At 43.8% G+C, this 25,356-nt stretch overlaps 1 protein-coding gene across 17 annotated transcripts in view; it reads left to right on the top strand.

Moving 5' to 3' along the window:
- LOC121872991 (proline-rich protein 36-like) overlaps positions 1-25,356 on the top strand; it is a 139,204-nt gene that overhangs the window by 70,497 nt on the left and 43,351 nt on the right. Inside the window, exon 1 of one of the 17 annotated variants that reach the window (XM_042376198.1) lies at positions 2,782-3,397. The exons of 15 other annotated variants lie outside the window; for them this stretch is intronic. The gene's annotated coding sequence lies outside the window, so the exon portion shown is untranslated. Of the gene's footprint in view, positions 1-2,781; positions 3,398-16,431; positions 16,695-25,356 lie in introns of those variants that run through there. One more of the 17 variants, XM_042376199.1, reaches the window with a different exon arrangement.

The following is a 25,356-nucleotide window of genomic DNA, read 5'->3' as shown; positions in this document are numbered from 1 at the left end:
AACTGGTGTGGTACAACTGCAGGGGTTGGCAGCACTGAGGGCGGTACAAATGCAGGGGTTGGCAGCACTGGGATCGTGCAACTGCAGGAATTGGCAGCACTGGGGTGGTACAACTGCAGGGATTGGCAGCACGGGGGTGGTACATCTGTAGGGTTGGCATTTTATACATACATACATACATACATACATACCAACGCTCTCTCCACCCTGGAAATGCCATCCCTCAGTGACCTCCACCACCAAGCACTGGAAAGGTTTGGCAGCCAACTAATGCACCACCCTCGTCATCGCCATCTCCTGCCACCGGCAGCCCCCCCACCCACCTGGCGCAGTCCGCCACTACAACAAAATTCAGCCCATAAGAGCCCGCACCGATAGATATAAGAACAGCACCATCCCATCTATTGTTAAAATAATAAACAACGCCTGATTTATGTACTGTACAGCCCTGTAAATGTATTCAATGCATATTATATCATTATGTCTAAATCAAATGTAAGTCTGAATATTTTCAGCCACCAGCTGCAACTCTATTAATAAACCGTCTATTATTATTATTATTATTATTATTATTATTATTATTATTATTATTATTATTATTATTATTACATACATATTCACCTGTCTATTTCCTACCTGGCACAACTAGCCTCTGACACACACTGTACCTGTCAACAACATATGACTCAGTGGGCTCGTAAAAAATTTCCATTGCAATAGTGGAGAGTAGACAGTACACACATGGTCCAGGACGGCAATGAGGAGGGAGAGGAAGGAGGTGAGGAGGAGGGGGGGGAGAAGGTTGGAGTCTTGGGGGGGATTGAGAAGGAGGGGGAGGGTATAGGCTGGAGAGGAGGGGTTGGAATGTGATGGGGAGGGGAAGGGGGGTTGGAGAGAAGGGAAGAGGAGGAGGCAATGAAGAGGGGAAGAAGGGTTGGAAGGCATCGACGAGAAGGGTAGGAGGGTTGAAGAGGGGAAGAGATGGAGGGTTGAAGTAGGAAGGGGAAGGGAGGGAAGGAGGATGAAGGGAAGAAGGAAGAGGTTTTAGAGGAGGGAGGCGGAAGAACGTATTCTTGTTCGCTGGAGGTTACGCCGACTTTTATTTGTAACCGACCTTGAGTTTTGGGTGAAATTTACTGATAATTTTAACATGGTGCTCCGCGATATAGGTACGGGCAGCGGTCGTTCAGTACACCCCTGAGCCACCCCGCGACATGCACTGGGCGGGTCAGGAAGTCATGTACTGGAAAAGGGAGCTTGAATAATGTTTAGATAGTGACTAGCATCAAGTATCGTCAGAGAAGCAGAGGAAGATTTTAGATACACAGTTAATTATGTAAGTAAATAATAATGTAAGTTTGTTGGGAGGAAAAATATATTCAGGTATATTTCAGTAGATAACGAAGAATATGTATATTTTTTCCCCTTATTTATTTAAGAGAGGATGTTTCGTGGTTCTCCTAAAATGGTATGTGATTTTTTTTTAATGTAACGAGTTTTCAATATTTATTTTTTTCCCTCGTATCATTTACATACTGTACACTTGAACGGATAATGGTGAACAGTTGATAATTATTTTCATTTATTATTTTTATTATTATTATTATTATTATTATTATTATTATTATTATTATTATTATTATTATTATTATTATTTCCTCGTGTGGTTTCATACTCCTCACTCATGGCAGTGAACAGTGACATCACCCACATGAATCTGACCTATATATACTGTTAATGAATATGATGTATTTCTTTGTGTATGAACCTCTGTCCTGCGTGGCAGTGAGAAGTGACACCACCCTCAGTGTCAAGACCTGACTGAATTACTCAGATTAGGCGAACTGTACTACAAGCTTTGTCAATAAATTTGTTAAACTAAAAAAAAAAAAACTCAAACTCAGTCACGCAAAATTAATCTCTGACCTTCCAGACCCGCTCAGTATAACACAAGGGGCGGAGGAGAGGGATATAACTTTAGCATTAGTGACATGTTGGGTGTAAATCAGGGCGTGTCCTAACATCCGGGGTGAGTTTACACGTTCCCAAGCATCGTGGTGGTGGGGGATTAGTGGTGGGGTTGGTGGTGGGTAGTTGTGTTGGTGGTGGGTAGTGGTGGTGGGTAGGTGGGTCAGGTGCAAGACAGAAATAGTTGAGTGATTGGGCCTCACAGACGTCCTTTATTTATCTGGCTCTAACGCTGGTCTCTTCTACCGCCAAGTAAATAACAAATGAATATAATAAGAAAAACTCAAATTTGTTGATGGTGTTAATTGAGATTTTTATTTAATTATTCCCCGAGGAAAATTTTAGAGGAGCCAAAACCAATTTCGCTTAATCGACTCTTATTTTTTCAGATAAATTCGGTATTTTATTGATAAGGTAAACAAAACGTAATGAAATTCAGCAGTTATCCGAATAAAAGTTAATGTTTTACCTCTGGGCTGTAAAAGTGTACTAAAAAGGGAGGAAGTCTGTGTGTGGGGGGGGATGGGGGTGGGGGGTCAGAGGTGGTCCTGGTAGAAGGGTGTGGGGGTCCTGGTGGAAGAGTGTGTGGGTGTGAGTGAAAAAAGCGAAGTCACTGGCGGTTAGAAGAGTTTGTTTATGTGTAGGCGGAGGAGTTGTTGGTTGAGAGTGCGTGTTAATTAAGAGTGTGTGTGGGAGCGGTGGAGGTCTTGGCTGGAAGAGTGTGTGTGTGTGTGTGGGAAAAGTTGGCAGGCAGACAGGCGGGTGAGAGTGTGACTGTGGTGAGAGGCCTCTTAATTTAGGTTCAGATTGTTCTGTGGTAGTGAGGAGAAAAGGAGTGAGAGTGGGCGACGGATCGACAGGTGATAGTGAGCCATGGAGAGTGTGAGGAGGATAAATAAAGGGAGAGTGTTAGAGAGTGTTTGTTCCATAGAGGTAGCGTGTTCCATAGACAGGGTGAGTGAGATAGTGAAAAAGAATAGGAGACGGAGACTAGGAGACGGTGACACGGACAGAGAGGAAGACGAACATTTACGGAGACAAATAGACACTAAGGAAGACAAACAAGACGATAATTAGAAAGAAGGCATAGATAGGTAGGTAGAGAGGGAGAGAGAGGCAGTTAGGTAGGTATAGTAGAGGTGGTGGTGAAAGTGGAGTGTGTGTGTGTGTGGGTGGTGTTGGCCGGTGCCCCTGGCGGTGAGTGAGGCTGGGTGAGTGTGTGAGTGCCGGAGCCAGGGGTCCCGGTGCCAGGGCGCCAGTGTGTTAGGCTAGTGCGTGCCGCCAGGACCGGGTGCCGCCCTCTTATAACTTCCTGGGTGCCACTAATTCACCCGGCTCCTAAGACATCATCGTAGGTGGCACCCATTACGATAGTGCCACTGTAGTGCCGGCACCTACGGGTGGAGTTTCTCCCAGCAGGTGACTACAGGTGAGCATAGCTAGTGATATGGGCACGCCAGCCCCTGGTTGTATAAATAGTGACGTACCGCCGGCCCAAGCAGATGTTTCTTAGGAATTTATGTGTATTTCAAGACTCTACGTGCAGTTAGTCGAAAGTCTGTAATTATTAAAAGTGTTTGATATACACAACGTCCCCGTGGAACTCGTGTAGAGCGCTGTGGGGCACTGGAAGGTAGTTACAGTGGTCAGTCTAGAGTGGAGAGTACGACGCAACCTCCGCTGTTGACAAGCTACTCGCCAAATGTTTACCTGCTGCCAAGACAGCTGGCCTCATCTGTCACTGGAATGATTGTGAGAATGATGATATAAAATGTGGTGTAAGTCAGCACATCTGGCGTAAAGATGTTGGCTGTTACCATCCACCCGCGGCTGGTCATCCTGGAGGCTCCCTACCGGCCTCTTGAAGCTTCATCTAATACCCTGTGATCGTTTATCAGGCGTGAGTGGCTCCACGGAAACTTTCATTGTGATATAATTAATGGTCTTCCTGTCCCTCAAGTATATTTCAACGGACCATTGTTAGCCTTTGCTATGTGGCGCACCTTCTGTACGTTACTTAGTGCAGTGGCACTCACCTACCAGACGGGTTGGTATGGTTCTCCTGCCAACACCAACACTCATTAGTTGTCAACAACACCCTCCACCCTGAACCCTTGTGACCATTGTCATATAATAACCTTAAACTTCAGAACAACTGCGTCCATCTCAAGTATATCTCACCCTTACTCTCAACGCCAGTATCTGCTCCTATCTTTAGAGCGGCTGTTTGGTCTTCACATTTCTACGGTAATATGTGAAGGACTACTGCCGTACATTTACCGTACACCTTCTGGCTACCTTTACTGTGGTGCCGCAAATTCATCAATAAATTCTCAGCATCACCAACGCGTCTCCAAGAAGTGAAACCGCTAAGACTCCCACGCCGGCCTCAGCGGTGTTGGGTGTAGATACTGACTGTACCATCGTCGCCTGTTGGTGTGGCAGTGACTGGTAACCAAACCCCTCTGTTGAAAAACCGTAAACGTTACCAACAGCAATAGCAATAATCATTGAAGTTTGCCCTCTAGTGACGTTAGTCGATGATAGCAACGACATTCACTTGTTGATGGTCTACGCCGAAAGTACAGTATAAAGCATCTACTGGAACCTCCAGACAGTGGACAGTGTGTATAGTGTACACGAGCGTCGACTGTCATTAATGCAATCGAAATGACACTACACAGACAACTATCCTGGGCGCCGGCCCACACACCTCGCTGGCAAGTATGCAGTCAGACCCGCTACCGAAAACGGAATTGTGGCACATCTTTACTAGCAGCAGCAGCAACACCGGGAGCCCATGGTCCTGTCGGTGGAGTGCCACACTGGCACCCACCATGTGCCACAACATCGATGCTCTCAGAGATGCGTCACTTAGTAAGCATGGACGAGACCGAAGGTGGAACACCCTTTCGGCGCTCCAAATAATCTCGCCAAGAATCTCACCCGTTTTGTCTTTGATCAGAGGTTTGACCAGAGTGGCCAACCACCTGGTGCCACAACCCCGCGATGCTCTCAGAGATGCGTCACTTAGTAAGCATGGACGAGACCGAAGGTGGATAACCCTTTCGGCGCTCCAAATAATCTCGCCAAGAATCTCATCCGTTTTGTCTTTGATCAGAGGTTTGACCAGAGTGGCCAACCACCTGGTGACTCCCCCGCGCCCTGCCGCCATAGTAGTGGAGCCTCACACACCTGGTCTCTACCGGTAGTCATTACCAAATTTTCACAAGGCTACCTTCATAATGGCCTCCACCTCACCTGATTTGAAAATAACTACCTGGATCATCAACTGAGATTAAAGGATTGATGGAAACATATTTACTGTTCAAGTTTTATTGTTCACTCAACTCTGGTTCCACAGGCTTGGTGGGGGAGAGTGCCACTGTTGCAACAGATGACACGCTTAGCCTGTTCTGGCTCTTAGTTTTCAGTGGAGGAAGCAGGAAAAACTGTACTCACAAGTACTCGTATATCATTGAAAACTTAAAACTCCAGTGCCCACTCACAGTAGTTGGGTACTCATTATGTACTTGCCTATATATTTGGCAGAGTACCGAATTAACACACTAAAAAGGTCAAAATACCTCAGTGTGATAATTTACTCCTAGTTTGGGCACCACTCGAGGCCTTTACTCACAACGTTAATTCTGACCGATGTTGTTATACAAGTGTTGTTCACAAGGTATTAATAGTGCATGTTGTTTATCGAATATTACCACACATTTTGAAGCAAGTTGTAATATAATTAGTTATACAGAATGGGAATATACTGTACAAACATAAATAGATAGTGATTTTGATTTGGTAATATGACGTACAGTTAATTGTATCAAGTACCAGTTGTTATGCCGAAGAAATCTAAATAGGGAATTGCAGGTACCTATTTAGTTGTTCACAAATGCCGTATGTTGACTTTATTTAATATCAACTATTAAATTATCTTTTTAACATGAACGTGGAGTCAATTGTCAATAAACAACAACAACGTGAAAGCTACATTACGGAAAACAATTACTGTAGTTTAATTTACCCTAGTTCAAGTTCGTTTTATATTTTGCCAAGGAAAGATTTATGAAAACTCTGCCACAATGTTGACAGTCCTCTGGTAGTGGTGATGGAGTCCTCCCACAGCTAAGCCAAGTACTCATTCACTTCCCATATTAAAGACAAAGTTCTGTTGATAAGGAGACACTTAATAGGCCATGAATAACCCAACTCGAGTTCGATATATTGCATTTGAACTTGATTGGCCACATGCTTCTATTATTATCTAAACTCCAGATAACTTTTCAGGTTGTCTTTGTTTATACTGCCAACACAATTAGAGGACTTCATTACCAGCGTCCAGCGATGATGTGTAGAATGGAGACCAGATTGAGATACGTGCAGTTACTAGCTGCCAGTTTCTCGGCTGACACTTAAACACTCATTGTTTACGGCCAGACTATACACAGGACGGCAGTGTTTACAGCTAGCGTGGCTGTCGACCAATTACCAGAAACATTTATAGTGGTAAGCGATCAACATGGTGTCACATAACTGCAAATTGATTTTTGTTGTTCGGAAAGTCACAATATATAAACTTCAACAGATTTAACGTTTATGAAATGTTTAGGTGACATATACATTAGTTCACGTGACATTGTTGATAGCGGTGAGCTAAATCGTTTGACTGTTTGAGATAGGCTGTAAGGGACGAAGGACGAACATTCATCATCATAGGTATATTTTATGCGAGTTATTATATTCTCACTTATCACCGTTATATAAGGTTGTACAATACCAAAAAGAAAAGAGTGACTTTGTGAATCTGATGGACAAGGTTGACAGCTCAAGAGAAGTGTTAGCCCAACCAACGTGAGCCACAGGCGGTCAAGTTACCAGTTGTGTTTCTTGATTCTGGAGTCACGCGGTTTACCCATGTATAGTAGTTTATAAAGTCACGTGGCATTATATATTCGTTTATGTATCTTGGATTATTTTCTTGTTTTCAAATAATAAGAAACGACGGGAGAGTTAAGTCGGGAACACAAACCTTGCACTGTGGGGAGGACGGGCCGCCACACTTGACACAACATGTACAGTATAAGTGATGGTGAAAGTTATAGTTTTGTGTTGTGATTTATGTACGAGAGCAGTTTATTATCTCAGGGGAGAAAGTAAAAGCTTCCATCTCCCCCTCTCTAGGGAAAAGTGAAACGTTTGTGGCCAGATGGTGACGTGGTCCCATTTCTTGCGGAAAGTTACTTGTAATGGTCACAGTAACGGTAATCTTAATGACGCGCTGTTAGCCAGTACCTTAGTGTCTGTGATTCACATTCCCTGTCTAATGTGTAGTAGCTTTATTACTGTGTTGATATACATGCCTGTTATTATAGAGGAAATAGGCCCGAGAAACAAGCACATCTCAGGAGAATGGCTCATAGGAACAAGTCTTCTGTTTTATCTCTCCTGCACGAACATCGTTGACGTGAACTAATGATGACCTTTACTTTAGAGATTTTATAAGTCATGTCTCAGTAATATTAAACTCACTTTATTTTATATTTGGAATGTAAAATCACTGCCAGCTCGCGTCATCGTCTCCACTACACTTATCTCGTCAGTTCAAGATTTTTTTTAATTATGTAATCCGAAGCAAAGGCCAATGTAAAGAAAAAATAGATACTTCGTTTATTTCCTTATCTTCTTATTTATACACTATTTATGGCCGAATTTTATGCTCATATTATGATGTTTGGTTCATTACCAGAGAGTGCCAGGTTGTGTGGCTAACGAGGGCAGGTGTCGGGAGACCTTCACCGTGTACAGTATGTATAACAAGTGCTTAGACCCGCCAATGTGACCATCAGTAAATTCGGGGTTTAACGTGCTCTCACATATCTGTATAAAATGTACATTCATGCAGTTCACGATCATACATACACAGATTGGTACTGATAATAACGACACAAGGAAAACAATGTTATGTTATCGTATTAATGAGGTTGTTGGTATCATGGTCTACTGTATGTGAGCGTCACAAGGTGTGCTTCATGTATTATTACTTCTCCCGGACATCTTCCTTGAGCACTTAGCGTCTATTTATAATGAGTGGCGCAGGTAGAGTTGCTGAGACAACAACGGAGGACCCATGGGTCACTGACTCTCTGGTTGTCACTGTTGGTAAAATATTGCCGCTTTTCCGTCGTTGTTATAAATCTTCGGTCGTTGTTGTTGTCACCAGTTGTTTTCGAGTCTTTGAATAGTAAAAAAATATCTTAATAATTGAATATATTATTACTAAACTTGTAGCTCTCTCCCGTGTGTGGACCCTGTGTGTGCAAATTAAAACTGATCACTGAATTGGTCATAGTTTCAGTTATGGCCGGGCTTGTTGTACACCATATTAGGCTGACAAGGGTATAAATTCCCGGTGTGTAAATGACACCAGAGTCGAGTTAAAACTTTAACTATTTTATAAGAAGTGATGATGATGTTGGCACAGAATTTAGGTTAATGTCTGTTTAAGGCGAACCATGATGTTGGGCAGCAGAAATTTAATACAGGTATAGACAATAATAAAACTTATATATACCCCTGTGTATATATATATATATATATATATATATATATATATATATAAATAAATAAATATATATATATATATATATATATATATATATATATATATATATATATATATATATATATATATATATATATATATATATATATATATATATATATATATATATATATATATATACATATATATATATATATATATATATATATATATATATATATATATATTTATATATATATGTGTGTGTGTAATAAATAATAATAATAATTAACGGTTTATTGAAAGAGTATGGCAGCCGGAAGGCTGAAAATATACAGTTACATAATTGGGGAATGGGTCTCTTGATTTACAAATAATATACAAGTAACATAAGTGATACAAATATGATATATAATAACTAGGTAGGGAGAAGCTGAAACTACAGGGCATTTCAACACAGTGACAGTGCAAAAAGTAAGAGTGACTGGGAGTGAATACACTGGTTGATTACAAGTTATGGATAATTTTTACAATGGTTGGAACTGGGCTGTTGTTATAGCGATCAGTTCGTGCTCGTATGGGCTGGATGCGGTTGTGGTGTCGAACAACAATTCTCGGGCCAGGGATCTCAGGTGGTAGTAGGTGCCGGTGTCGAGGAAGGTGCAGAAGTTTCTCGCCAAATTTGCAGATGAGGTCGTGGTGATGGTCAGTGAGAGCAGAGCTCTTCTTGATATGTGGAATAGGAAGGGGAGAGAATAATCTTGCATGTCCTCTGAGCTTGGGAAGTATGAATGTTGAGTAAACACTGAGGAGCTCGGGTGCCAGAACTCCGAGGGACTTGAGTCGGCGGAGGAGGTGGAGACGGAAACTGGAGGATTTGACAACTTCACTGACATGTGGTTTCCAATTTAGTTTGTTGTATATGGTGACGCCGAGGAGCTTAGTGGAATCTACAACTTGGAGTGTGTTGGGACCTAAAGTAATGGAAGGGGGTGGGACAACGTCGGAAGAGAGGTTGATGTGCATAACCATGGTCTTGGTATGGTTGATGGTGACGTGGTTGTTGGTGGCCCAGTTTTGGAGACTGACAACAACAAAGAGAGAGTGTGGGTGTACACCTGTACACCATAACATACTGGCTACATTATAATTGTCAAAGTTCAAACGAGATGTTTGTTTACATTTCGCGTGATTCAGTTTGAGATCTCATAAATTCAGTTTAATAAAAATCACTCACAAAGAAATCTGTAGCGTCTCCGGGGCACTCAGTATTAAGGTGAGGACCTGTTGGCAGCGAGCTATTGGTTTATTCTTGGGAGTGAGTCAAGGATGAGCTGAGGGCAGACCTAGCTAATTGTTCCTCACTCCAGCCTCCAACCATCACCCTCATCCAGCGCAGATATCCACTTCAGTGAGTCCCTCGTGGTAGTTGTATGTCAGTAAAAGGCTAAACCATGAATTGGGTTAATGTGAAGATGGTGAGGTGCCAGTGTTGTGAGTATGGAGGAGGCAAGTAGCGTGAGGTGAAGGTGCTGGAGGTAGCGGACCCCTGCCAGTCAGTCACCATCCAAGTCTCTCAGTACTGAAGGTGTCATTTTTTACCGTCGTTCTGCAAATAATCTCCTTTTTTTTTGAGGGAAAGAAACTAAGAATAAAGAAAACTAGAGAGAGAGAGAGAGAGAGGCTAGTGTATGAGTGACCGCTTATCTCACCCATGATAACGATAGATCCAAAAATAATTACTAGAAGTCCATAAAGTAATTCAAACTAGTAATCCCTTCACGTAAGTACTTCAGGCACCAATGGCATCCATATCTGAAAATGTAAAAAACAAAACAAAAAAAAACACCGACTATTTGTTTTTCCTGATACAACTTTACTCCTCGTCCTGTCACGCGTTATTCTATCTGTGATGATTCCCTTGAAACTATTCCTTATAGAACCAATAAAAAGAACTACAGGAAGTGCCTCACAGGTTAACAGAATTTGCACTAAAGAGCCATTGAGAGCCATAGTACTGCACATTTTAAGTCTTAATTCAACATTACCTTAGGAATGGACGTGGTCGAAACAAACCAGTTATGATGTTTTACTCAAGGATAAAATAGTGTTTATAGTCCTTGCTTTTACTGGTAGGCAAAGATTTAAAATTTCATGTAAGTCTGCCTTTGTCACCATTTTTATATTAAAAGTATTACAGTAGTTGGTGTTACTCTTCATTAGTGTATGAGAGTGGTTACATTTTTAGAAATATGTTCGTGCTTGACACATTTTCTTCTGTATACAGGAAGGCAAGACGACCTCTGTTGCAAGAGGCACATGAGAGAGCGTGTGTATTGACTCTGCCCGCTGGTTGACTGACAGGGAATAACACTCGCTGGTCGCACCCTTAACCTGACCATTCACACCACCATTAATTGTCTTGTTTGCTGTTCTTGTTTATCAGTCCAACGTTTAGTCAGCACTTTGTATAATATCACACTGATTTATTCATAATGTATACTGTATAATTAGGAGTTTTGTGTGTGAGCTCGCTGTGTGGGGCGTCCATTATACTGTATACCGGTGGTCGTACATGAAGAGTGAGACGTAAGCTTTATCATACAGTGTAGTCTACTGTATAGCGACAGGGCGACTTAGCAACACCTTTATAATTATTATGCTTTATGTGAACATCAAGAGAGGCGTTAGTAACAATCCTATGGTCTCTAACTGTATAATATGGAACAGATGCGCTATTTGATACATTATGTGTTATTTATACTACTGTTGCCTTCTACATAGTATTGAACACATTGCCAAGTGACCTGTTCTTAGAAAAATAATTTCATCATCAATTTTATCAATACAGCAGTTAGATAAGGTAAAGCAAGAGAAAAATCGTGTAGTTACGGCGGGATTCTGGGTACTATACAAGACCACCAGAAGCCTTGTCTCCTTGGTCATAAATACGTTCTACAGTAATACAGGTTCATATCTAACAGTTTTCTTTTTAATCCAGAATGTTTGTTAGGTATGCACATTCTCATCACGGTGCGCCAGCCATGGGATGTATTTGATGCGGAGTCAAACTGGTGAGGTTTGTCCCATTTCTTGCGTACCGTATTATCAACAAGCTTTGTGGCATTTATATATTTGAGAATTAAGTTACGTGATTTATAGTTGCGTTTACTTGGATAAAATACCTTCCAAGCCAAATCGTTTCCCCGTGAATTCCATATATAACATAACATTACAGGGCGTAGAATTATCTTCAAAAATTGGTAACGTTGCTCTTTTTGATCTTCAGTGTACTACTTATGTATACTCGCCCTCCATCTCTGGTGCCACGTGACGAAGCCTCATACACATTTGACTGGAGAATACTATGCGTGGCGCCAAAGGTCGACCCCTGGTTGTGCATAATGCGGTGCCACTAGACCACGAGGTTAGTTTTCGAGGCCTGGCACGGTGCCAGGTGCCCATCTCCTTTTATAATGTGTTGTATATAAGGTTTTAATCACCTGTGTGTGTACCATGGTCGTTAAGGTTTCTGAGTTCTTAGGATAATAATAGTAATAATAATAAAAATAATAATGATATTTGGTATTAGTAATATTATTACTATCAATAATATTAATGTCATCGATGTTAGTAGTATGAGCAATAGGGGTTGGGTGTAAATGGGACTGCCCAGTATGGGCCAATAGGCCCGCTGCAGTTTCCGCCACTCTTATGTTCTTAGTAATATGGTGTAACCGTTATATAGTACGTCATAGTAACAAGGTAATATAAACACCATATAATAATAAAAGATGAAATAGAATATGCCAGCAACTTTCACACGATACAATATTAGTATAAGCATTTCGTCCCCCGCCTGCATTTTCCTATCCCCCCCCCACCCCCAACACACACTTGACCCATCATGACATACCACTTACAGTACTGAGGTAGACGCCCATTAAACACCGTTCAGATCGACATGTCTTGTTCGTGACCTTGGGAGGGCAGCAAGGTCTTTATATGACCTCATTTCATAATAGTATGTAGGTCTCAGGCCGACGCGCTGTGTCTAGGGCGTAGTTGCTCTATTTACATATGTCAGGTGATGTGTGGCTCGTGGTGGAGGTGCCCAGGTGAAACTCTGTCTGGGCTGCATCACTTGACTTGTGATTAATTAGGCACACGTCGAGGGAACTTGTGGGGAGAATGTGCAGGTGTTGACGGTAAGATCTGAGTTGAGAAGAACCGGTTTATTTATTTTTGTAACAGGTTCTTGTTGGGTCTCGTTGGCGCTGTTTCCGAGCCAACTGTAGGTCCTTGTTGTGTGTGTGTGTGTGTACTTCCCATAGTTCGAATTTTTTGTTGAGTCATGAGTCACACAACGAGTGAGGGAGGGTAAGGGCCGGTACTCACACACACACACACACACACACACACACACACACACACACACGCGCGCGCCATGACCGTATACTGAGCCACGTTTCGTCAACAATACCAGGGAGTGCTTGAACCAGCCTTTTTCACAATTGCCAGAGTGAATAAATAGAACAGTTCCTTAGTGTTGAGAGTGAGGGGGGGGGGTAGCAGCGGAGGGTGAGGATGTGAAGGTAGAGTCACTGTCTGAAGGAGGCAGTGACCACGTGACAGGCAGGTGTTCCTCCAGGTGATACTGTGATGGCTGGTCTTCCCTCCCTCCTTCCCTTAGTCACCTTGACTTTTCGTATCGCCGTCTTTCCTGTACTCTCCCTCCCTCTCGTTTCCCCCTCATTCCCTCTCTCGTGTATTCTGCCTCCCTCCCTCTAGGTCTCTTCCCTCTCTCCTGTACTCCCCCTCTCTCTCATGTTCTTATCAAATGTCGTATTTTAAATTTTTCCTGGAGACGGCGTCTATTAAAGGTCTTATTACAACACAAAAATATTTTAAAGCTATACTTACGGCGGGCAAATGAACAACATCTTGTCTTGTAAGTGGTACAGAAATTTTTATGAATATTAAATTAGGTTAATTTAGAAACTTACGTTAAATCAGGTTGAATTAAATACTGTACATCCCGGAATATACGTTTAAGTGTCCCAAGTGTCTGTTTTGTTTATTACAGTGCAGGTGTGTAGAGTGCTAGTGGTGTTTCTTAGGAATTGAATTGAATTGAAACAGTTTATTTAACCAGAAAAACACAGATACAGAGTGGATAATAATAACAATGTTAGCATGGCTGACCCAGTTGAGAACCTGAGCTCTGTTTTAGGCACCTCATATATACTATACATTTATCTTAAAGAAATATTATGTAACATTTCGTAACATCTGCAATAGTACAATAGCATGGTGGTAATAAGAACTACAATGTCGCCCCAGAACCCGATAACTTGTCAAATTGTTTCGATGAATCTTTCCGGCACGCCAGACCAGGAGTTTGTTGTGTTAAATAGTTTTAGTGGTTGTATCTGTCTTCGTGTTGTGAAAAAAATTATATAATTAGAAATCCTCTCGTCCACCATCAGTCTACCCCCCCCTCCCCCACCCTTCTCACCCTGTACATGACCCAAACTTGCACCGGTTTAACACACGAGTCTAACCTGCCGGGAGAAGCTCTTTGATCACACCGGCAGATTCTGTCGTTTGGTCATCCACAATTATAATTTTGTTTTGACACCTGGTAAGATCGGAGGTTACTTTCTGTTTATCACCGTCCCTTAGAAAATTGACTTAATCTTGTTATCAAAATGGCTCTATTATATTGTTAAATGGGGAATAATAAGCCTGAAGCCGTGTTATTTAGTAATTGAATATTTGGTAGTCATGTGGTGAGTTCCTTAATATATTGTTCTGTGGTGCTTCTTGTTGGCATCACTTAATGTTAGGGAAGCTATTTTGTCACACACACACACACACACACACACACACACACACACACACTGTAGTCTTAGTAACAGTGCCCCTCATACGTCACACCGCCACCACCCAATGTAATCTACACTAAGTGGCTCCACCTATTATAAAGTCAAAGACCGCAGGCAGGCGTCTCCCGGTACTGAAACACACTCCAGTATTTTTGTTTGTCATTGTTACTGAGGTGACACCTTGTGGAACTTACCAGCAAGGTGTTTACAGCCACACATACAACATACTATAGCGGCTAATGCCTTTTGACATGCCACACAACAAGAAGGATCAGTGGTGAGCCTGGTATCTTACAGGACTCACTCAGGGGTAAAGGACGTTGGCCGCGCCTCGTTGACGAAGGGTAAGACATAAACAATAGCAGCTGCACACGTCACCACCTCCGTGCTGTCTCTTGGGTGGGATTTATGTTATACTTGGATCTCCTCAACAGTGACCTTAAAGTGTGAGAGAGGGAAGTACCTCGCCAGACACGATGTAATGTTGCGCTGGGGTTTGTCTCCGCCCTGACCCCCAGCGAGGCCGTCAGTCCACCACCCACCAAGGTCCTCACAGTTCTCGGTCCAAAGTTCATGGGGTAACATAGGTTAGTTTACATGGCGGTGATAGTCGTTTCAATTTCAGTAAGAAAACTGTATTTCATCTAGTAGTAGTTGTTTAGCAGTCGTGACACATAATAACATCAGTATATACTCCCTAGTGTGTGTGTGTGTGTGTGTGTGTGTGTGTAGTGTGAGGTTCAGTACCAGCGTCACTAGGAATCAACCATCACCAATTATGGTCAACGCCTCACCTTTGCGGCCATCCTGGCGCCCCTCCTCCTCTTACTGACGTCTGCTGACACTCTTGGGTATTCTGCTGATGCTCTGAAATTGTGTCTAACACTTGAACCTGCTGCATACACTTATGAGTCACTTAACAAGGGGTCGTACTTCGTTCTGTGGTCGTATCGTTATTGTATGATTGTCTTCTGTCACGTCCTGGGGTCGTCTGCTGACAGTCTGGGCTTCCACCATGTCCTGGTATAGAAGGTCAACACCCAGGGTTGTTTGGTGTCTTGAAGTCGTTGCTAACACACAGTTGTCGTACCACCTCCAGGGTAGTCATCACGTGCCCATGGGTCGCCCCACAATCATAGGGATGTCCGCTCATGGGAAGGACGACGATTTAGTGATATTTCCTCCAAGATTTCTCTTTTGGCACACCCAGTAGTAGTGATTATGTGCAGAAGTTAAAGAATAAAGCCCCTACACGCACACACACGGGATATGGGGGCGCTCGGCAACAAGTGTTAGTAATGTAAACCGTAAGCAAGACGCCACATTAATAACAGGTTACAGTGTGATCGTGTGGCTAGGGCGGCGTTGGCCTCAGGCGTCCTCCTGTTTACTGGGTCGCTTTACCTAGTTATTGCTGTCAGGTCTGCCTATACAGCCACACTTGGTTACCTTATATTTGTTAAATTAATCATTCCGCATACCAGGACCCTCATTGAAAAACAGAACGATGTAAAATTTACTTATCACTTCTCACACCTCAGTCAGCTGAGTCTGAATTACGATTTGCATAGTTTTAGTGTCGTCTTGTGTATAGGTTGACTCAAGACGAAAACTCACTACAAACTTCAGTTGGTTTTGGTGGAGTTTGTGTCAGTAGTCCGGAAGTAATGGTTGAGAGACATAAATTTCGTGACCTTAGCATGACTGTCAGCAAGTGTTTTAACGCTCCAATGATGACGTAATGGTGAAGACAATTGGTGGTGGGTGAAGGACGGTGATCACCAGGTGTGGGTCATCACCTGCCTCTCACCCTCCCCATGCTCTTGTCCTTCGACCTATTGCTTTACTTCTACCTGCTGATGAATACCGTCACCCCCTTGACTCACCTCCTCCAGTCACTAATTCCCTAGCATTACCCCTCTCATTCCCCCAGCTGCTAGGGCACCCAGGGTGACCTCCTCCTCCCCCCCACCTGAGAGTGAAAGTGAGAAAGGTCTCGGCGTGCCCCAGGACGCGGGAGACTGGCAGCGGCTCACCAGTGCCAGCTCTGGCCTGCTCTAGTGAGGTGCCTCAACCACCCACCGCTCAGACGCCGTTGACCCGGTCGCGTTACTGCCCCTCTGTGTGTGTTACTCCGTGATAGTCTTCGCGAGGACCTGTGTTTGATTAGGGACACCGGTGGTAAAGACGGACTTAGTGTACACGTTTTATTGTCTTTGCTGAGGTGTTGTACCTGTGTTATAGTAGCGTCGTCAGCATCCCCTCCCCTGCCTTCGCCATGGCGTCAGGTGAGTGTTGCCCTCCCATACCTTAACAAACACTTCTCATGTACCTCAAACCTTCTCAAAGAACAATACCTGTATGGATGTATCTAGCAACAACATCTGTATTTTCACACTAGACAAACTTACGACTGATAAACGTCTTCTCTATACCTCGCTTAATCTTCACTGTGCAGTAGTTTTAGAACTTTACTTCTGATAATAAACAGGGAAGTGTTTCACGCGTCCTCACCCTCTCAGGTCATACGATTCATTTCTCACTCGTCATCGCTGTCACTTTACCATCTCTGCTACTCAATATTTTCCTTCTATCAGTAGTTCCATTTTCCTACTATTTCTCTCTCTTCAGCCTATATGACCCCTTAAATAATCAACTGTTGCTGCTCGCATTTATTTCCCATAACAAGAAAATATATATACAGTATACCTGTGTATATATATATATATATATATATATATATATATATATATATATATATATATATATATATATATATATATATATATATATATATATATATATATAGAATAAACTGAATATAAACTGAAAAGAAAAACTGATAGGAAGAACCGAATGTTTAGCGATGACAATGAAAATAAGAACAACGTGAACACTGCTGCGTTGAGGTGAATGAAGGAGATGACGGAGGCCTCAGCATCAGCACCTTCAGGCATGTGAGAAAGATGTTATGATCGAGAAGAGCAGATTGACTCCTACGTTACCACCCACCTACAGCAGCAGAACATAAGAATGGAGAAAACTGCAGCGGGCCTATTGGCCCATACTAGGCAGCCCTGTTTACACCCAACCCCTATCGCTCATATATCCGTCCAACCTTTGTTTGAAGCTACCCAGAGTGTTCGAGTTAATGATGAAGTTCGGTAACTTGTTCCCTTAGCAGCAGCACCAAATAGAAGCTGTGGCAGACTTCCTCCTCGGCAGCGGCAACAAAGAGAGTAGAAAACAGCTGCATGAAGCATTATCGGTTCCTCTCAGTAACAGAAGGAAGCGGTGTCGGGTCCTTTCAGTAGCAGGGGCAGAAGGAAGCAGTAGCAGACAATCTCCAGAAACAGCAGGAGAAGGAAGGCAGTGAGAGTGGGTGAGAGAGAGAGAGACAGAGAGAGAGAGGTAGGGGGGCGGGAGGGCCGAGGACACACCACACAACGACCGTCAACCCAGCTGTCATAAACTGACCCTCTTCTCACTCGCTTTTCGGCTCTACCAACAAAAAACTCACGTTATTCTTACACCTGAAGGCGTATAACACCTGTGTGGGTGTTCAGTACAGTCTCAAATCAACAGATAGAAGGGTTTGCTATTGACGAAGGTGATGTGATTGAGGTCAGGTAGATGGCGGGGCTGTGCAAGGCCAGGGGAGGGGAGGGGAGGGGATGGGGGGGGTGTGGTACTGAGCACATAGCACCAGCGTCGTAAACTGTATACACGACTCACTCACACACGCAGGTTGATGTGATCAGTCTTGTATGTTTTCAGTCAAGAACATAAGGAGTGAGTGTTAAAGAATTAGGTCGGGTCTCTAGTGGTTTCTCTGTTGCCCTGCACGTATAATGTACAACACTGTATGATGTAGGACGACGTCAACATCATATATTTTTTCGTATCGTGAGTTATTAAGATCAATTAGTAACGCACCTGCGCTGGTATCATTGAATAGATGAGATATAAATGAGCTACTAAAAGTGATATTAGAGTATCTTGAAGTTATGAGCAGCTGTATTGACCGTGTTTCAGGTGTATTGTATGCCTCCACGCTAACTACCTCCATGTATTGTATGCCTCCAGGCTAACTACCTCCATGTATTGTATGCCTCCACGCTAACTACCTCCATGTATTGTATGCCTCCACGCTAACTACCTCCATGTATTGTATGCCTCCACGCTAACTACCTCCATGTATTGTATGCCTCCACGCTAACTACCTCCATGTATTGTATGCCTCCACGCTAACTACCTCCATGTATTGTATGCCTTCACATTAACTTCCTCCACATTGTATGCCTCCATATTGGTCTTTAGACACCCTTGCTTATCTGAATCACTGAGCACTTCCCCTTGTTGGTAGTCCACATGGTATCTTTAGTGATAAGTCTCGTTCGCATCCACCCAGTGATGGAGTTAAGATTAGCTGGGATACACCAGGTCTTAGGTTAGAGCATTAACTAAAAGAGACACAAATTCTGAATACCTGTATATATGTATATGTTTGTTTTAACTCCTCTTCGAACCCCGACGAAGCTGGTAACTTTTTTGAAAATACGTTCCTCGTCACAGAAATACCTTAAACCCCTTGAGTACGATGTCTTAACCCTTTGAATATGATGACAAACCCTTGAGTACGATGTCTTAACCCTTTGAATATGATGACAAACCCTTGAGTACGATGTCTTAACCCTTTGAATATGATGACAAACCCTTGAGTACGATGTCTTAGCCCCTTGAATACGATGACTTTAATACGTCACACTCAAGGGGTACGTGAGTCAGGTCTAAGGTAAAGATTAAACTCATATTAGCTGAAATCAGTTCTTTAGGTTAGGTTAGGTTAGGTTAGGTTAGGTTAGATTAGGTTAGGTTAGGTTAGGTTAGGTTAGGTTAGGTTAGATTAGGTTAAGTAATTTAGTTTTAGTTAAGCATCTAGACTTAAGTTTTGTTCTCGTTTGTTCTTTAGTTCAGTTATTCACACGAGATAGATTTGTTGATGGTTGTTGTGGGTAAGTTTGTGGGTATGGTTGTAGGTACTAATTATGGGTCGACAATGAGATGGAGAGAGTAAGAGGGTGAGGGGTGGGTGGAGGGTGAGGGGTGTGTGTGTGGAGGGTGAGGGGTGTGTGGGAGGATGTGGGTGGGAGGGGGAGGTGTGGGGTGAAGGGTGAGGTGGGGGGGAGGGTGAGGGGTGTGTGGGGAGGGTGAGGGGTGTGTGTGGAGGGGTGAGGTGTGTGTGGGAGGGGGTGAGGGGTGGGTGGAGGGTGAGGGGTGGGTGGGAGGGTGAGGTGTGTGGGAGGGTGAGGGGTGTGTGTGGGAGGGTGAGGGGTGGGAGGGTGAGAGGGGTGTGTGGAGGTTGAGGTGTGTGTGGGAGGGGTGAGGGGTGTGGAGGGGTGAGAGGTGTGTGGGAGGGTGGGGGTGGGTGGAGGGGTGAGGGGTGTGTGGGAGGTGAGGGGTGTGTGTGGGAGGGGTGAGGGGTGGGTGTGGGAGGGGTGGAGGGTGTGTGTGGGAGGGGTGAGGGGTGGGAGGATGAGGGGTGGATGGAGGGTGAGGGGTGGGTGGGGAGGGGTGAGGTGTGTGTGGGAGGGTGAGGGGTGTGTGTGGAGGTGAGGGGTGGAGGGTGAGGGGTGTGTGTGGGAGGGTGAGGTGTGGGGTGGAGGGTGAGGGGTGTGTGTGGAGGGTGAGGGGTGTGGGAGGGGTGAGGTGTGTGGAGGGTGAGGTGTGGGTAGAGGGCGAGGGGTGGGTGGAAGGCGAGGGGTGGGTGGAAGGCGAGGTGTGGGTGGAGGACGAGGTGTGGATGGAGGGTGAGAGGTGGGTGGAGGAGGGAGAGGGAGACTGATGGGCCGAAACTAATGGCTAATATCTGATTGCCTGTTGTCTCTTAACTGATGGGCATCACCTGTTGGCCCCTCAATTATGGTCTCTGTGTGTGAGTGGATGTATGCATGTGTGTTTGCTTGTGAGTTTGTATGTGTTTGTATATATGCGAATACATGTAATATCTCTTTAAAGGTAAAAACTGCACAGAGTATTAAAGATTATTCAGGGTGTTTGTTTGTTTGTTGTTGTTTTGATGATGATGTGTGGGTTGACTGACACACACACACACACACACACACACACACACAAACACACACATACACGTCACTCGACCCACTTATCTAATGGTGTCCTCAATGGCGCCTTACTGTCTATTCTTGGAGTCTTCGCCACTGTGGTCGTCCTCAGTTGTGTGGTCGTCCTCGGGGTAGTTACTGGTCGTTTGTTATGTCTTTATCATCCCAAGTCACAAATTTTGAGACAGGTGAAGGACAAATAAACTTTCTTGGCACTTGTGATTTTTAATGATGGTATTGATGTAGAGTTTTCGAGGTAGTTGGTGTTTGTTGATTGACTGTCATTTGAGAGTTGATGGTATCTTGTACACTCTTTATGTATTGCGATCATTGTAAAATCTCAGTATCTGTTTTGTTAGTGTTCGTGTTGTTGTATTGTTGTTGTTGTTGTTGTTGTTGGTGGTGGTGTGTAAATAAAATGAGACGATGTGAGTCGATTTTCCTACAAGTTTTATTGTTTCGATTTAACTCGTGTCAGTGTGAGAAATAATTATTCCGTTTTTGTCTTTGTATTAAACTTGAGGAACAAACACAACAGGTGCGGTAATTACAGTGGTGGTTGCCTTCACCTCGGCCGCCAAGGGAGGCGCCACAAAAACAGTGGGTGCGTGACCAAGACCCCGGCAGCAGGGTATGAACCTGTGTGGGGCGCTCACCACTACTCTCTTCAGGACTTACCTTGCACTCATAACACACTTTCCAAGACACTTTAACGTATACTATATTTCTCTGTGTGTAAAGACCACCCCTATTATATAACTGTTTATATATATATATATATATATATATATATATATATATCACACAGTACAGTTGCCGAGGTCAGAGGCGGCTGGACCAGGTTCTATGCTGTGTTGACTTACTGCCTCATTAATGTGTGTGTTTCATCACCTAGCTGGGATAGGTACATCCTCCCAGTATCAGATACCTTGTTACATGATACATTAATGGGGAACTGGCTAACTCCTTGAATTCAGGTGCTGTTGTTGTAAACGAGCGGGCAGGTGCACCTCAGTCTGTACGTGTTGCTCCCCCGAGTTGTGTTGCGTCGCCGACACCCTCACCCACCTGTGTGGGTGAGGGTGGGTGAGCGACGAGCATCCACAGACCCACCTGAAGACACCAGGACCTGAACGCCTGTGTTGTGCTGGCGTGCTTCCCACTGTGTTTATAGAAAGCCTTATCAAGCAGATGATTCCTTGAGGTCATTATCAGCCTCTGGAGATTAGATGAAAATGGTAGTGAAATACGAGCCTGACGGAGGCCATGATGAGGGCTTGCATCATCACCAGGATTACCTGCTACACCAACCTCATTGTGTTCTCCTCCTCCTCCTCTCTACCCTTTCCCCTCCGTCCCTCCTTCCACCCATGACGCCACCACCACAACCACCATCTTCATCACCACCACCACCACCACCCCCACCCCCTCCTCCTCCTCCTCCTCAGCCGGTATCACTACCTCAATCTCCCAGTCTCTACCCTGTCCTACCAGTGCCCACCTCACCTGTACCACCTGTCTCTTCCCATCCTCCGTCAACCCATTGTTTCCATTCCTCTTCCTGCACCACAGCCTCCTCCACCACCACTTGCCCTTCACCCTTCGTTCTCCACCACGTTTTTTCGTCCACCTCCTCCACTTATCCCTCACCATTCCTCCACCCTCCACCACACCAGTGCTGAACCAGAGGAACACCTGCCCAGCACAGTACCAGAGGCGATAAAACGAGAAAAAAAAGTCTTGATCATCGTACACAATAACGCCTCATGAGACATAACACAGCCCTGCCCTGAGGAAACACCTTCCCTGACGTAGCTACGGGAATAGAGAAAGTGTATGAGTCATGGTCAGCCCCCCAAAAAACTCAGCCCGGATGAGGTCAAGCTGTGGCACTCTGACCTTGGCCCCTACCGTCTGGCACCTTCGAAGCGCCATCTGCGACCCCGTTCTCCGTCATGTCTCCCTTTCTCTATGTATTCGTTGCCCCAAGTCTCTCCTGTGTTCGGGTTATCGTGTTCTCCGTGTGTTCATGATGATTTTCCCGCGGAGATGAGACGCGTGTTATTGTTGTTTTCATTGAAGATATCAGAAAACAACGTCTTTGAGGCGCCGTAGTCATAACCCCCACCTGATACAATACGTCCGCCATCTTTATTCCACTCCCGTTCAATATTCTTTTCCCGTTTATTTAGGTCAAAGATTAAATGTTTTATCCTTGAAGAAACAAAAAAACTTGGACTAGACTTGGTCATTGGTCACGTTCAGACGCTCATGGAGGATAGATAAATCCCTCGTGTGTGTAGATCATTTACAGGTAGTGTGTGAAGCGCTGCACAGAGTCTATACCTGAACTAGATACCTGTACCTTCACTGAGCACGAAGACACAATTGACATGGAGGACTTTTAGACAAATTATATACGTTTATGTTTTACCATAACTGGTACAGTAATAAGTGAACGTAGCCACGAAGGTAACCTAACCTACCCAAACTTATCCTACCTTACCTAACTTAACCTGTCTAACTTACCTTAACCTATCTACCTCTCCTAACCTAACTTAACCAAACCTAACCTGATGTAACCCAACTTACCCTAACTTAACCTACCAAACCTAACTTAACCTACCTTACCCAATTAATCTATCTAACCTACCTTAACCTAACCTAACCGGTACCAAATGAACTTATTTAATTGAGGTAGTGTATACTTTTGACACTGCCTTTGGACATACATTTTTGGGGGTAATTAAATTAAGTTAACAAGTTATACTGGTGCCTAATGTATATATACATCTCTAATTATGAGGAATTTGTATCATAATAATTTTTTTTAGAATGTGGAGAGCTTAACCTGGTGGCGAATGAACCCAGGGCGAGGGGTGGCGAGGAAGGGGAGGGGGTGGCGAGGGAGGGGTGGTGAGGAAGGGTATGGGGTGACGAGGAAGGGTAGGGGGTGGCGAGGAAGGGTAGGGGGTGGCGAGGAAGGGTAGGGGGTGACGAGGAAGGGTAGGGGCACCAGCGTTACACCCATCACAACACCGTCACACAACATACCCACTCAGTCATCACACCATCCACCACAAGCAAACATCGACACGGGAGTTAATCCACACCATCACCACCACCACACTCACTCAAGTAAACACACCCACACACCCCCCACACCCACACCCACACACTAGCAAAATCTAGCGCACACAAGCAAACACGAGCAGATATAAGCAAACACAAACACACATCTGGAATTTTGTGGGGGGGGGTGGGTGTTGGGGAGGGGCGGAGGGAGAGAAGCGAGGGATTGAGGTAGGTGGGGGAGAGAAGGAGGGAGGGGCGCCTACGCTGACAGCAAAATTATTCTGTATTGCGTCTTGGTATTTGTGTGTGTGTGTGTATACATTCCTTCAATATCTCTTGTGTATTTCTCTCTTTCGTTCTCTTCTCCATCTTTCCTTCTCACTGTCTTTATTCTCCTCCCTCTTTAGTTTATTTCGCTTCCTTTGTGTATAAAAGAACATAATTTCTACCTTATGATAAACACGGGTCCAAGTTCACAGAAAAATATCAAAATGACATCACTTATATTTTCCTCTGTAGTTTTGATTGTTTTCGTCTCCAGTTCCTCTGTATTTCTTATTTCCTTCGTTTATCTCTTTATCTCTCTCCTCTTCTGTCTAAATAAGTAGAAGGCGAGCTAATTATGGGAGTGAAGGCCAAAGTTGAGAGGTTAGGACGTTGGTCATGGTAGAGAGACATCCAGGCGAGGCTACACAAGACGTGGATTACTGTCACCTGTGAGTCTTGTGTGGATGATTCGTAACCCCTTGAGTACGATGTCTAATTCCCTTGATTACGATGGCTTTTATCCTTGAATACGATGTCTTAACGCCTTTGATAAGATAACCTGTTCCCTTGAGTAAGATAACACATTGTACTCACGAGGTTAGTGTTATCGTGCTTTAAGTATAGTGTGGCCAGGAAAGTAAAGTTAAGACTATTCTATAATCTAAGAGAATTTTACATATTTTAGTTAATTCCAATGTGATCACAACTTCGCGTACCTTCGTCAGAAAATTTTGAAATGCTTAGAATGGATCAGACTTAATTATTATTGCATTTTTAATATGACCAGGGTATTTTACTATATGTTATGAGGTAAAGATGATAAGTTTATATCTGTAGTTTAATACTTGTAGAAAAACAGCTGTACTGTAGATTGTTATGCATTTATTTTCACTTTCTTTACTAAACGAGTGTGATTTGTTTAGTTACCCATAATTTGTTTGTTTTCTCTGTATTCGTCTGGGTTTTTTTATTGTTGGTGAATCTTGGTTAACGTCATCACACTGCCTCATCTTACGTTGTTATGGGCAACAGTTTGGTTGACGGAAGGACGGAATACAAAATGAGATGCAAATACTGTGTTCCTCGACTCTGGTAGAAAAGGCGGAAGACAGAAATAGAGTAGGAATCACGGAAGGGGTTTATAGAGCAACGTGACGTCAGTGTGTGGGTGGAAGAGCGTGACGTCACAGCGTTTGTCTAAGAGCCAGGATCAAGTATCCGGCTCTCGTGCACCACTGTGATTGCTTGTTTACTCGTGTGTTAGCCATCTCGTCGCATATTTATGGCCCTTGAGTTACCTTTACCGATAAGAGATGTGGAGTCAATCTTGAGTGTAGTTGTGCACCAGAGAACTCTCGGCTTTGCAGGTTGTTGTAGTAACTTTACATATTACTGTAGATTACATATTATTGTATTGGCTGACAAGTAGTTTTTAAGTATTTGTATTAAATCAACTCAACGTTGAACCTGTTTTGTTTTGTTTTTA

Source organism: Homarus americanus, unplaced genomic scaffold (assembly GCF_018991925.1).
Source record: "Homarus americanus isolate GMGI-L3 unplaced genomic scaffold, GMGI_Hamer_2.0 scaffold11022, whole genome shotgun sequence".
In the NCBI taxonomy this organism is placed as follows: domain Eukaryota; kingdom Metazoa; phylum Arthropoda; class Malacostraca; order Decapoda; family Nephropidae; genus Homarus; species Homarus americanus.
Note: the sequence above shows the minus strand (reverse complement) of the source record. Positions and strands in the feature narration are given on the sequence as shown.